This window comes from Diceros bicornis, chromosome 9 (genome assembly GCF_020826845.1).
Source record: "Diceros bicornis minor isolate mBicDic1 chromosome 9, mDicBic1.mat.cur, whole genome shotgun sequence".
In the NCBI taxonomy this organism is placed as follows: domain Eukaryota; kingdom Metazoa; phylum Chordata; class Mammalia; order Perissodactyla; family Rhinocerotidae; genus Diceros; species Diceros bicornis.
Genome location: NC_080748.1, coordinates 24,532,514 through 24,542,262, shown reverse-complemented (window position 1 = coordinate 24,542,262; position 9,749 = coordinate 24,532,514). Strand labels below are relative to the sequence as shown.

The 9,749-nt window shown below is 44.5% G+C and overlaps 1 long non-coding RNA gene across 1 annotated transcript; it reads left to right on the top strand.

Moving 5' to 3' along the window:
• Positions 1–553: 553 nt before the first annotated feature.
• Positions 554–7,228, top strand: LOC131409933 (uncharacterized). Its single transcript, XR_009221083.1, has 3 exons — positions 554–615; positions 3,311–3,402; positions 7,196–7,228. It is a non-coding gene; the product is annotated as an uncharacterized LOC131409933 (long non-coding RNA).
• Positions 7,229–9,749: the final 2,521 nt, after the last annotated feature.

Here is a 9,749-nt window from a genome sequence, read left to right as displayed (position 1 = left end):
ACGTTACCGCAAGCCCAGAACTCAGTGTGATGTTGTGGTGGGACTGGAGCTCTGGGACCAGGCCATGTGGATCTAGTCCTGCCTCTTTCATCTCCTGGCTGTGTGACCTTCAGTAAGTCACTAACACTCTCTAAGCCTCAATTTGTTCATCGGCAACAATAAGACCTACTTCATAAGGCTATTTTAAAAATTAAATTCAATAACGGGCTTAAAATGGTTAGCACAGTGCCTGGTAAGTACTCATTCACGTCTAGCTGTCTTAGCATTACTGCTTCAGAAGGATGGTTGCTTGTGGGTAGCCTGGGAAGGTGGTGGGAGCCTCCTGCAGTGCCCACCTCTATCTTGAATGGGGTGAGGACTCATTCTCTTTGCTCTGCTAGGCTCTCTTTCGCAGCACCAGAAGCGTCTTCGTGATCTCCAGATTGTACTTGTTGTACGGGGCCTCCGACGGCAACAGTGGCTGAGGACACACCTCCAGGAAGCTCAGCATTGCGGAGTGGGTGGCACCTCAGGGGAAACCGCAGCTTCGAGTCTCTGCTGCAAAGCCCAGCTGCTTTTTCCCCCCGCAGGCAGGAATGTTGTTAAAGGGAAGGCAGATCGAACTCCTGGAACATGGTATGGTATTTCCGAAATGGTCTCTTTGTTTTTGAACATCACCACAATGTATAATGTGATGTAACAACACGGGAGCGCCCGAGGGAGGGCAAGGCGAGTCCTCATTTCTAAACCAAATTCTGTGCTGTCTTTCTCTTTGGCTGCCTGCCCCCTATTTCCTCCCAGCAGAGACTGTGTCTGCCTTTTTTTCTCTCCTTAGGAGCCCAATAGGCTCATTCCCATTGGAATCAGATGGGGACCCAGGGGAGGAGCTGGGGACTGGGTTGATAATCCAGTGCCCAGAGAGGAAAATGAGGCTCAAGGTCACACAGTGAGTAAACGAGTGGCCAGTCCAGGACTCAAAACTCAGGCTTCCTGACTCCCAGTCCAGTGCTCTTTTTAAAGCTTCTCATCGTAAATGAGGATTTTAGTAATCCATCCATCTCCCTTCAACTTCCCTGACTGTTGCTGATTTTTTTATCCAAAATGCATTGCATGCCTCCTTCACAGGACTTCAAAGGACTCACATCAGGTCCCTTCTAGGCAATGGGGACTTATTGCCAAAACAGAAATAAATCCCTATTCTTGCAGGGCTTGTAGTCTAGTGAGGGGAGATAGACAATAAACACAATAAACAAATACATGATAGCTATATCCTCTGCAATGTCTCCCCAGGGAACATTTTCTCAATAGAATGCCTCTTGAATTATTAAAACCCAACTTCATAGAGGGTACGTAACTCTCAATAAAATGTTGTTTGGTTAATGATTATATAGAAAAACATGTATATTTATGACTCCCAAACTCCATACAACATTTAAACAAAATGATTTGTGGAAATAGTTTTGAGTTACATTCTAAATACAATTCATAGACAGTCAGAATATTTTTTTTTTAAAGATTTTATTTATTTATCCCCCCCCCCAAAGCCCCAGTAGATAGTTGTATGTCATAGCTGCACATCCTTTTAGTTGCTGTATGTGGGACACGGCCTCAGCATGGCTGGAGAAGCGGTGCCTCGGTGCACGTGCACGCCCGGGATCCGAACCCGGGCCGCTAGCAGCGAAGCGCACGCACTTAACCGCTAAGCCACGGGGCCGGCCCAAAAGTCAGAATTTTTTGAAAGTAGTGTTGAGTGTCAACATGGGCTCTGCGCCTTGATGGTTGTTAGAGCTGAGAGAGGAGGCACAGCACACCAAGTAACTCTTTGTCACAGGTGTGTGAATTTTTTGGTGATCAGGTAGCAATGCTGGAAGCATTTTACATCCTAACCTGATGGTTTATTACTTATGTGGGATATATAGGTTTTACTGTATATTAGTTACATTTTAGGAAATTGCTTGGGAGTTTTGGTTGATGCATTATAACTTTTCCCAAATAAAGTCTTGGGAAATAGTTTCCTGGTTAGCGTTGTGCTGAAGGCTGATTTTCAAAAATCTATCCGTGCTGTTAAGTTTGTTGTTGGAAGGTGAGAGGTGTTATAAAATTCCAGGCCCACATTTATTCTCATAGCAATGTCTGGTTGGGACTCTGGTCACAGCCTCAGTGTTCCCATGGGTGACAGATCCCTTTTGTGGGGGAGGTAGCACAGAAAATGGTCCCTGAATCAAAGATGTTTGGGTGGGCACCCTGGCGATGAACGTGTCCTCCACTGGGAAGCTTGGTTCAGTGCTCATGACCATGGCTGCTTACAAAATAACTTCAACAGAAAGAGTTAAATAATCCTCTCGTCAAGTTCCATGAGGGTCTCTTGCCAGGAGAGGTGGCCCAATTCCATGAGCTTTTTTTTTTTTGAATGGTAGCTATGGAATGGTAGGAAGTCTCCCACAAAGGATTTCCTTTGGTCATTGTTGTTTTTTTGCTTAGGGGGAAGATGTGGTGGGGGAGGGACGAGAATCTCCCTCCCTTTGTGAGGTCTGTGATTCAGAGTTAAAAGGCCGGTGACAGGATCTGGGTCACAGACTTTGTTTCCTTCTTGTGTGGGGCCTCGTGCTTCACATGCCTGTCCCTTTAAAGGTTGAGACTAGAGCCCCACATTCTGACCTATTTTTATGCTTGGTCACACGGGTGAAAAGTGTTTTCCTTGAGGTTAGAATCTGCACGGAGGGAAGTACCGTGTACTGGAATAACCAAATCTTAAATTTCAGCTTTGTAAAGAGTTGAAAGGTCACTTAGTCCTACCTCTTTCTCGAAGCAGAACCCCCTCCTACTCCCAGTGACAGCTAGGTGAGCCTGTGTGGGCTCTGAGCACATCTGATTAAGTCTGGGTGTATTAGTCAGGGTTCCCCAGAGAAACGGAACCAACAGGATGTGTATACATACAGAGGGAATTTCACTTTGAGGAGTGGCTCATGCGATTATGGAGGCTAAGTCCAAAATCTGCAGGGTGGGCAGGCAGGCTCAAGATCCGGTGCTGTGGTCGGAATATTAAGTGTCCCCCCCAAATTCATATGTTGAAATCCTAATGGCCAGTTGGGAGGTGATCGGGCCATGAAGGCAGAGCCTCGTGCATGAGATCAATGTCCTTATAAAAGAGACCTGAGAGCGCTCCCTTGCCCCTTCTGCCTTGTGAGGACACACTGAGAAGTCTGCAAGCCCAAAGAGGGCCCTCACCTGACCACGCTGGCACCGTAATCTTGGGCTTCCAGCCTCCAGAACTGTGAGAAATAAATTTCTGTTGTCTATAAGCCACCCAGTCTGTGGTGTTTTGTTACAGCAGCCAGAATGGACTAAGACAGAGGAGGAGCTGATGCTGCCGCTGCAGTCTGAAGGCCGTCTGCTGGCAGAATTCCTTCTTGCTCAAAAGAGGTCAGTCTTTTGTTTGATTCAGGCCTTGAACTGATTGGATGAGGCCCACACACATTATGGAGGACAATTTGCTCTGCTCAAAGACCACTGATTTAAACGTACATCTCATCCAAAAGCACCCTCACAGAAACATCCAGAATAATGTTTGATTAAATATCTGGGCACTGTGGCCCAGCCAAGTTGACAGATAAAATTAACCGTTATAGTGGGGTCCAGCATCTAGAACATTATATGTGCTTGTGAATATTCAGCAATTAAAACACACACACACACACACACACACACACACACACACACACATGAACTGAACTCCGCCTGTGTTGGAGGAAGGAAGATCAAGCCCTGGGCGGGGAGAGTATCTGCTTGCTCCGCTCTGCCTTGGAAAAGGGGTGGCCAAAGGATACGGCGTCTGGGCTTGGATGATTGATTAAAAGCGGCCGTGGCTTCAGAGCTTTTAAAAGCCGCTGTTAGCCAGCTGCAGAACTCCCTGCATCCCTGGATCTGTGTAGGGACTGAAACAGGCAATTAGCTGACGTGTGGGTATGGAAGTGTCCACACATCCACACACGTGAGGCAGTGTAACAGAAAGGTTAGGTGGTGCATGGACTGTGGAGCTGCGCTGCCGAGTTGGGATCCCAGCTTTGCCACTGACTTGCTGTGTAACTACGGGCAAGCTCCTCAGCCTCTCTGTGCTTGGTTCCTTCATCTGTAAAACAGGGAAACAACAGAACCTGTACTTCATAGGCTGTGAGGATTAAATGAGGCGGTAGCTGTGAAGTGCTTACAAGATTGTCTGGTGCATAAGTCCTAGAAATATCATTTATTATTGTTACCATCGTCATCGTATATACATGCATGCCGTTTATTCACACACACGCATCACACATGGTTACTTGTAAGCAAAGACAACCTACACTTCTGGCAAATAAACGCACAGTGGGAATCTTATACCAAAACTCTGCTACTGTACTGTTGCGGAGCCCATGCTGAATCCTGTTTCCTAAGAAGATGGATGCTTTTGGTACTTCATTAATGAACCTTCACTGGATAGGATCCAGATCATATCTGCTTTAAATGACACTACTTTTTTTGTAGTAAACAGTGTTACAGCAAGCTGCTGGCATGATATTGGAGTAAATTCAGCGTTTCAGGTTTGCAAGGATCACCTGCAACCCCACAGCCTCTCTGCTGGGGAGGGGGTCGCACAGGAGGTCTCTCCCCCGCTCGCTCGCACGCTCAGCGAACGCGTCCCGGCCACCTGAGGCTCAGGTGTGCCTGAGGCTGCTGGAAGGAGAGCGCGGATAATGACAGCTGGTGGGCGCCAGTGTGATGCGGCTCCTTCTCCCTGATAAATGGCTTCACAGATGCTGCCAGCTTCACGCTCAATTAATCTCAGTTGAATTGATCATCGAGTTATAAAGAAAACCATTACCAATAAAGCAAAACTTCCCAAAGAGCTTTTATGAGGAGGAGGAAAGGAAGTGAATTGGTTTTTTAAAGAAATTAAGATGATGAACTGTGTTTGAAAAGAACACAGAGCCAGCTTCTCTCTACTCAGCTGACTCAGCCCTAAGGGGGTGGGATGATAAAGTAATTTTTTTCACCTATTCATCTCAGGAATCATTAAGAGGAAATATCTTTTAAATAATCAAGCGCATATAAAGCTTAGTAAATGCCAGACTTTGCTGAAGCTGAGAAACTTGACAAACACTGTAACAACTGCTGGCGCGCACGACACGGTGGGGTAGGTAGTAGTATTTTTCGCCCGTTTTACAGATGACGGAACTAAATAAAGAGATTAAGTAACTTCGCCAGGATCACAGGTGGCTGAGCTGAGACCCACAGCCTGCCCTCTCGGGCGTCTGCTACACCAGTTAACGTTACTCTGTTGCCAGCCAGACTCCAACCCGGCCAGGCCCCTTGCCCCACCCTTCCTTCAGATGCTCACTGCCTTATTCCTGAAATCTTACGTTCATATTTACAATATCACATGCATATCTTCAAAAAGATAACTTTGTTACTACACATGTAATACATATTCCTTTTAGAAAAAAGCAACCATAGAAAATACTGGGGAGCAAACAGAAGAAAATAAAAATTATTCATACTCCTCCACCCTTGTCAACATTTTGGTATATATCCTTCTAGATTTTTTTCTATGCACATCCTTTCCTTTTAAGCAACAATGAGCTCTTATGCTGCAAGCTGTTTTGTAATTTGATTTTTTTCACTCAACAATAGAATATCTTTCATTTAAATAAATACATTTCTATGACATTGTTTTTAATTCTTAAAAAGTATTCCACCATACGGATACAATTACAACTTACTCAACAAATCCTTTCTTTTTGGACAATTAAGTTGTTTTCAAAATTTGAAATTAGAAATAAGGCTACTATGAACCTCTTGTAGTTTTACCTATAAGCATATTAAAATATTCCAATTAATTAATTATTACTATTAATTAGTATTAATATTATCAATACTTAATTATTATAAATTCCCATGCGCTCAAAAGGCTTATTTACAAACCACTTCCATTTTTCATTTCACGATCCTTACCTATTAATGGAGGTGATCATTGGGATCAGTAGTAAGTTCTATACTTTTCATTAACATGAATCTTGATTTCATTAAAATTGTATGAATTCAACATTAAAATTGTTGAGAACTGTGTTTTAATTTTTTAAAAGATAACTGATGACACATGAATAAAACATATGGAAAGTGGCCTATTCTGGGACAAGCTCTCAGGAGGCCTCCCTCTAACTCCTTTTACCAAGATCCTAGATGGGCAGGACTCCAGTGCTGAAGGGCGCTAGTCTCTGCTCCTGGTGCGGTGCACAGTCCTTTAAGATTCAGGACTAATATTCCACTTCAGGGAGATGCCTCTGTCACTCCTTTGGTTCAGGCCCTCATTAGCCTCTTCCTGAGATCTTTCCTCAGCTTCCTATCTGGTTTCCTACCTTCTGGGGCTTCCCTTCTCCAAATCCATTTGCACGTTGCTATCAAATTTAGCTAACACGTCAGTCTAATATTGCTTGGATATCCAAAAACCTTCAGAAAGCTTCTCACTAGGATTAAGAGTAAGAGATTAAAGTACAACAAAGGTTTACCGGAGTATCAGGGTGTTTATCTCCCACGGTCCCAGATGCCTGCTCGGTCCAGGTGTAAGCCAGTGCCCTGCCCCTCTGCTTTTGTTATCGATGGACAGGCAAAGCTCCTGGATACTGCTAGGGGGGCTTCCTGCTTCCCAACCTCCTTTCAGAAGGTTTGCTCTAGGCCCCGGACAATCCAGGGCCCCTGTGGGAGGCAGCCATTCTCCCACCTGGCCAGGAGACACCCATCCCTCCCCTGTGCTCACCTGCCCTTGGGCTGCCTGCCCTTGTGGGCCATGGGCTGAGATTCTCCTCCTTAAGAGTATTTTCTATCCCTCTCTCTCCTCCCTCCAATCAGGGATGGGTAGTCTGAGCCGAGACATATATTTTCAGTGTCTCTGTAAGAATCTTCCTCTAAAAGTGTCTTTAATTGGGGAAGCCAAAGTGGCAGGAATTTACAGCCGGATCAAGGGACAGCATGACACTTGTTTTCTCACAGAAAAGGTGCTTGTGAAGAATTTTACCCTTATTAATAGGATGAAAATGGAACAGAGCTTGAAAACAGATTAATCGAGCTCGAAGGGTATCTCTTAAGGATGTTGGGCTCTGGGGAGAATGGGTGGCTTATCATAACTTTGCATATTTTAAATGGTCTTATCCAAAAAAGTAATGCTTCTTTCTCCTTGCCTTCTAAGGTGTCGTGTGCCTGTGTACCCAGAAGCTATGGGCAGCATCAACATGTTCCCGTGGTTTGGTCCAGGGCGCTGTACCTCCTATGCGGGAGCAATTGAATGGAAAGAAAGACACACTTATTAAGCATAGAGTGTCTCATTTGGTGCCACTGAAATGAAAATCAGCTCTTGCGTCGTGGAGACATAGGCCTAATGACCTGGTTCTTCAACTGGTGTTTCTTTATATACATCTCTTTAATTTGCCTGATGCTTAAGTGTACAGAACACTGTTATTTACATAACCTCATTTTTACTCAGGGAAATGCATTCGGAGAAGTTAAACGGCTGGCCCAAAGTTACACTTCTTTAAGTGGTTAGAGTTAGACCCTGTGACTTTGGATCCAGATCTTTCCACTCATCTGCGAGTGTCTTTTGGTAAGAGATATTTATGTTCCATTTTTTCAGTGCAGACTGCTTGCATTTTATGGCATTGCTAGCTAAAATCATGAGATCAAGTTTTCAATGTGAGCCCCCAAACTCCACCTTGCCCCAGTGCTGGTTTCTGCAGGGAGGACTGGCTTACGAGTGTGGGCTTTGGTGGGGGGGCGTGAGGGGGGGCTTCACAGGTGTTGGGACACAAAATACAAAGGTTAGGGCTTGGTTTCCTCAACATCCCCCCAAACTGCACTTGGGGGCTGTTGGACGCCCGCTGAGTATGTAGTTCTCCATCCCAAAGAGTTTGGCTTTGGTCTCAGTTCAGGAGAATTGGGGTGGGTCCAGAGGGGAATAGGAGACCCAGGCAGAATGAATTTTTTCTGTAATGCCCTTGCGGCTGTAATTCTTTCTTACCTTCGGTAGCCAGACAAATCCTTGTTTCAGAACAAAGCAGCAACACTTTTACAGCGTGATTTAATTTGCAGATATTGCAATTAATTGGGAATGCATTTTAACCTTCTCTTCTTTGTGTCAATATCTTGTTATCCTTCTAGACTGGTATAGAATGTCAAAAAGAAATAAGTGACCTTGAGGAACACATTAAAGGGGTCCACAATTAAACACTATTTGGCAAAAGTGTTGACAATCTCAGAGATGAGCAAAAGTAAGGAATCTCAAGATTCTTGATGGCTGTGACTGACCTTAGGAAGATGCTGCATGTGGGAAGTGGAGCTCAGCAATATATTCCCGAATCACGGCTCCCCTTATGGTTCTTCCTTTTCACACCTCTTCTTCACTGGCTTTCGTAAAACCTCTTGGACTGAAGCAAATGCATGGGGAAGCCAAGGGGCTGACCAAAGGAACTGAGTCCAGTCGAGTGAACGGGAAGCCTCAAGGTGTTTAGATCAACTTGTCCTTTTACACAGAGGTCTCCAACCCTGCTCTGTATCACACCTTCTTACTGTCTTTTTTTCCCTTTTCATAAGGCAAGGACCTGTATTTGATGTTAACGATAGTGGAGCAAAATAATTCCCGTCTCCTCTCTCACCAGTTGAGTTAGACCCTTTGGAGAAGAAATAAGCTTGATGTGCCATGCTAAACGTGTGTTCCATGTCTGATGGCTATAAATTCAAACCATAAATCTGCCTGCGTTACCGGCTAATATCGGTCCTATCCCTTTCCACTTTACAATACCATAAAGAAGCTTCTGAAGTGTCACCTTTTAACATATGAGAATGGCATACCAACGGGTGCTGCGAATAAAACCACCTTTGAAAGCATGGGCTATGGGGTGGGCCACTGCTGTAGAACTACCAAACTAGCCAAATAGTGAGCTGGTGGTCTCTATGTATCTACTGCTTGCTCTTTACTCTTTGACAATGAGGAGGGAGGTGAGACCCTGAATGAGGATTATAGATAGGAAAGGTAAGTAGGTGATCATAAGGAAGGATGCTGTCTGGAGATTCGGAATGGGAGGTTATCTTTAAATTGACACTACTTTTGCAAATGCACAAGCCCGAAATGTAAAATTTTGGACTGAAAATTTTAAAATGGAGTTGCCATTTGGGTGTTGATTCGGTTTACTTATTTTTGATAAATATATAACCATGTGCCATTATGCATTCAGACACCTAACAAGGGCCAGATGCTGAGTAGGGCACTAAAAACAACCCCGGATTTACTCTGGTACTGCGAGGCAGGGAGGAAGACCATCTGCTAGTTTTCCACCTCTATTAAATTGCTACCAAATTGAGTTTCTGCTAACTAGCAAAATGGACTCATTTGAGTCTGCACACTTTCTCCTTCCCTGTCCTCTGATGGCAGTGAGTGTGACTAGTGAACGCATAGACGCCAGGCTCTAGAAAGTTCTAGAGTATGGGAGGTCGAGTCTGGGGCACTGACTGTGCATCATCAGAGCCCAAGACTCTTCAGTGCCTGGAACAGTCAGACAGGAGATTCTGACACTCTTAAAATTCAAATTAATTACACCTTGATTCTTTATTTTCAAAATTAAGGAAGCTTGCAAAAAATGACATTCCAATAAGGTTGAATGACATAGACATGGAAAATTAGAACCAAAGAAAATGAGTCTTTGGACATGCTAATTGTAAGTAATTTGCCTTGATTGAGACAAATTTGGCTC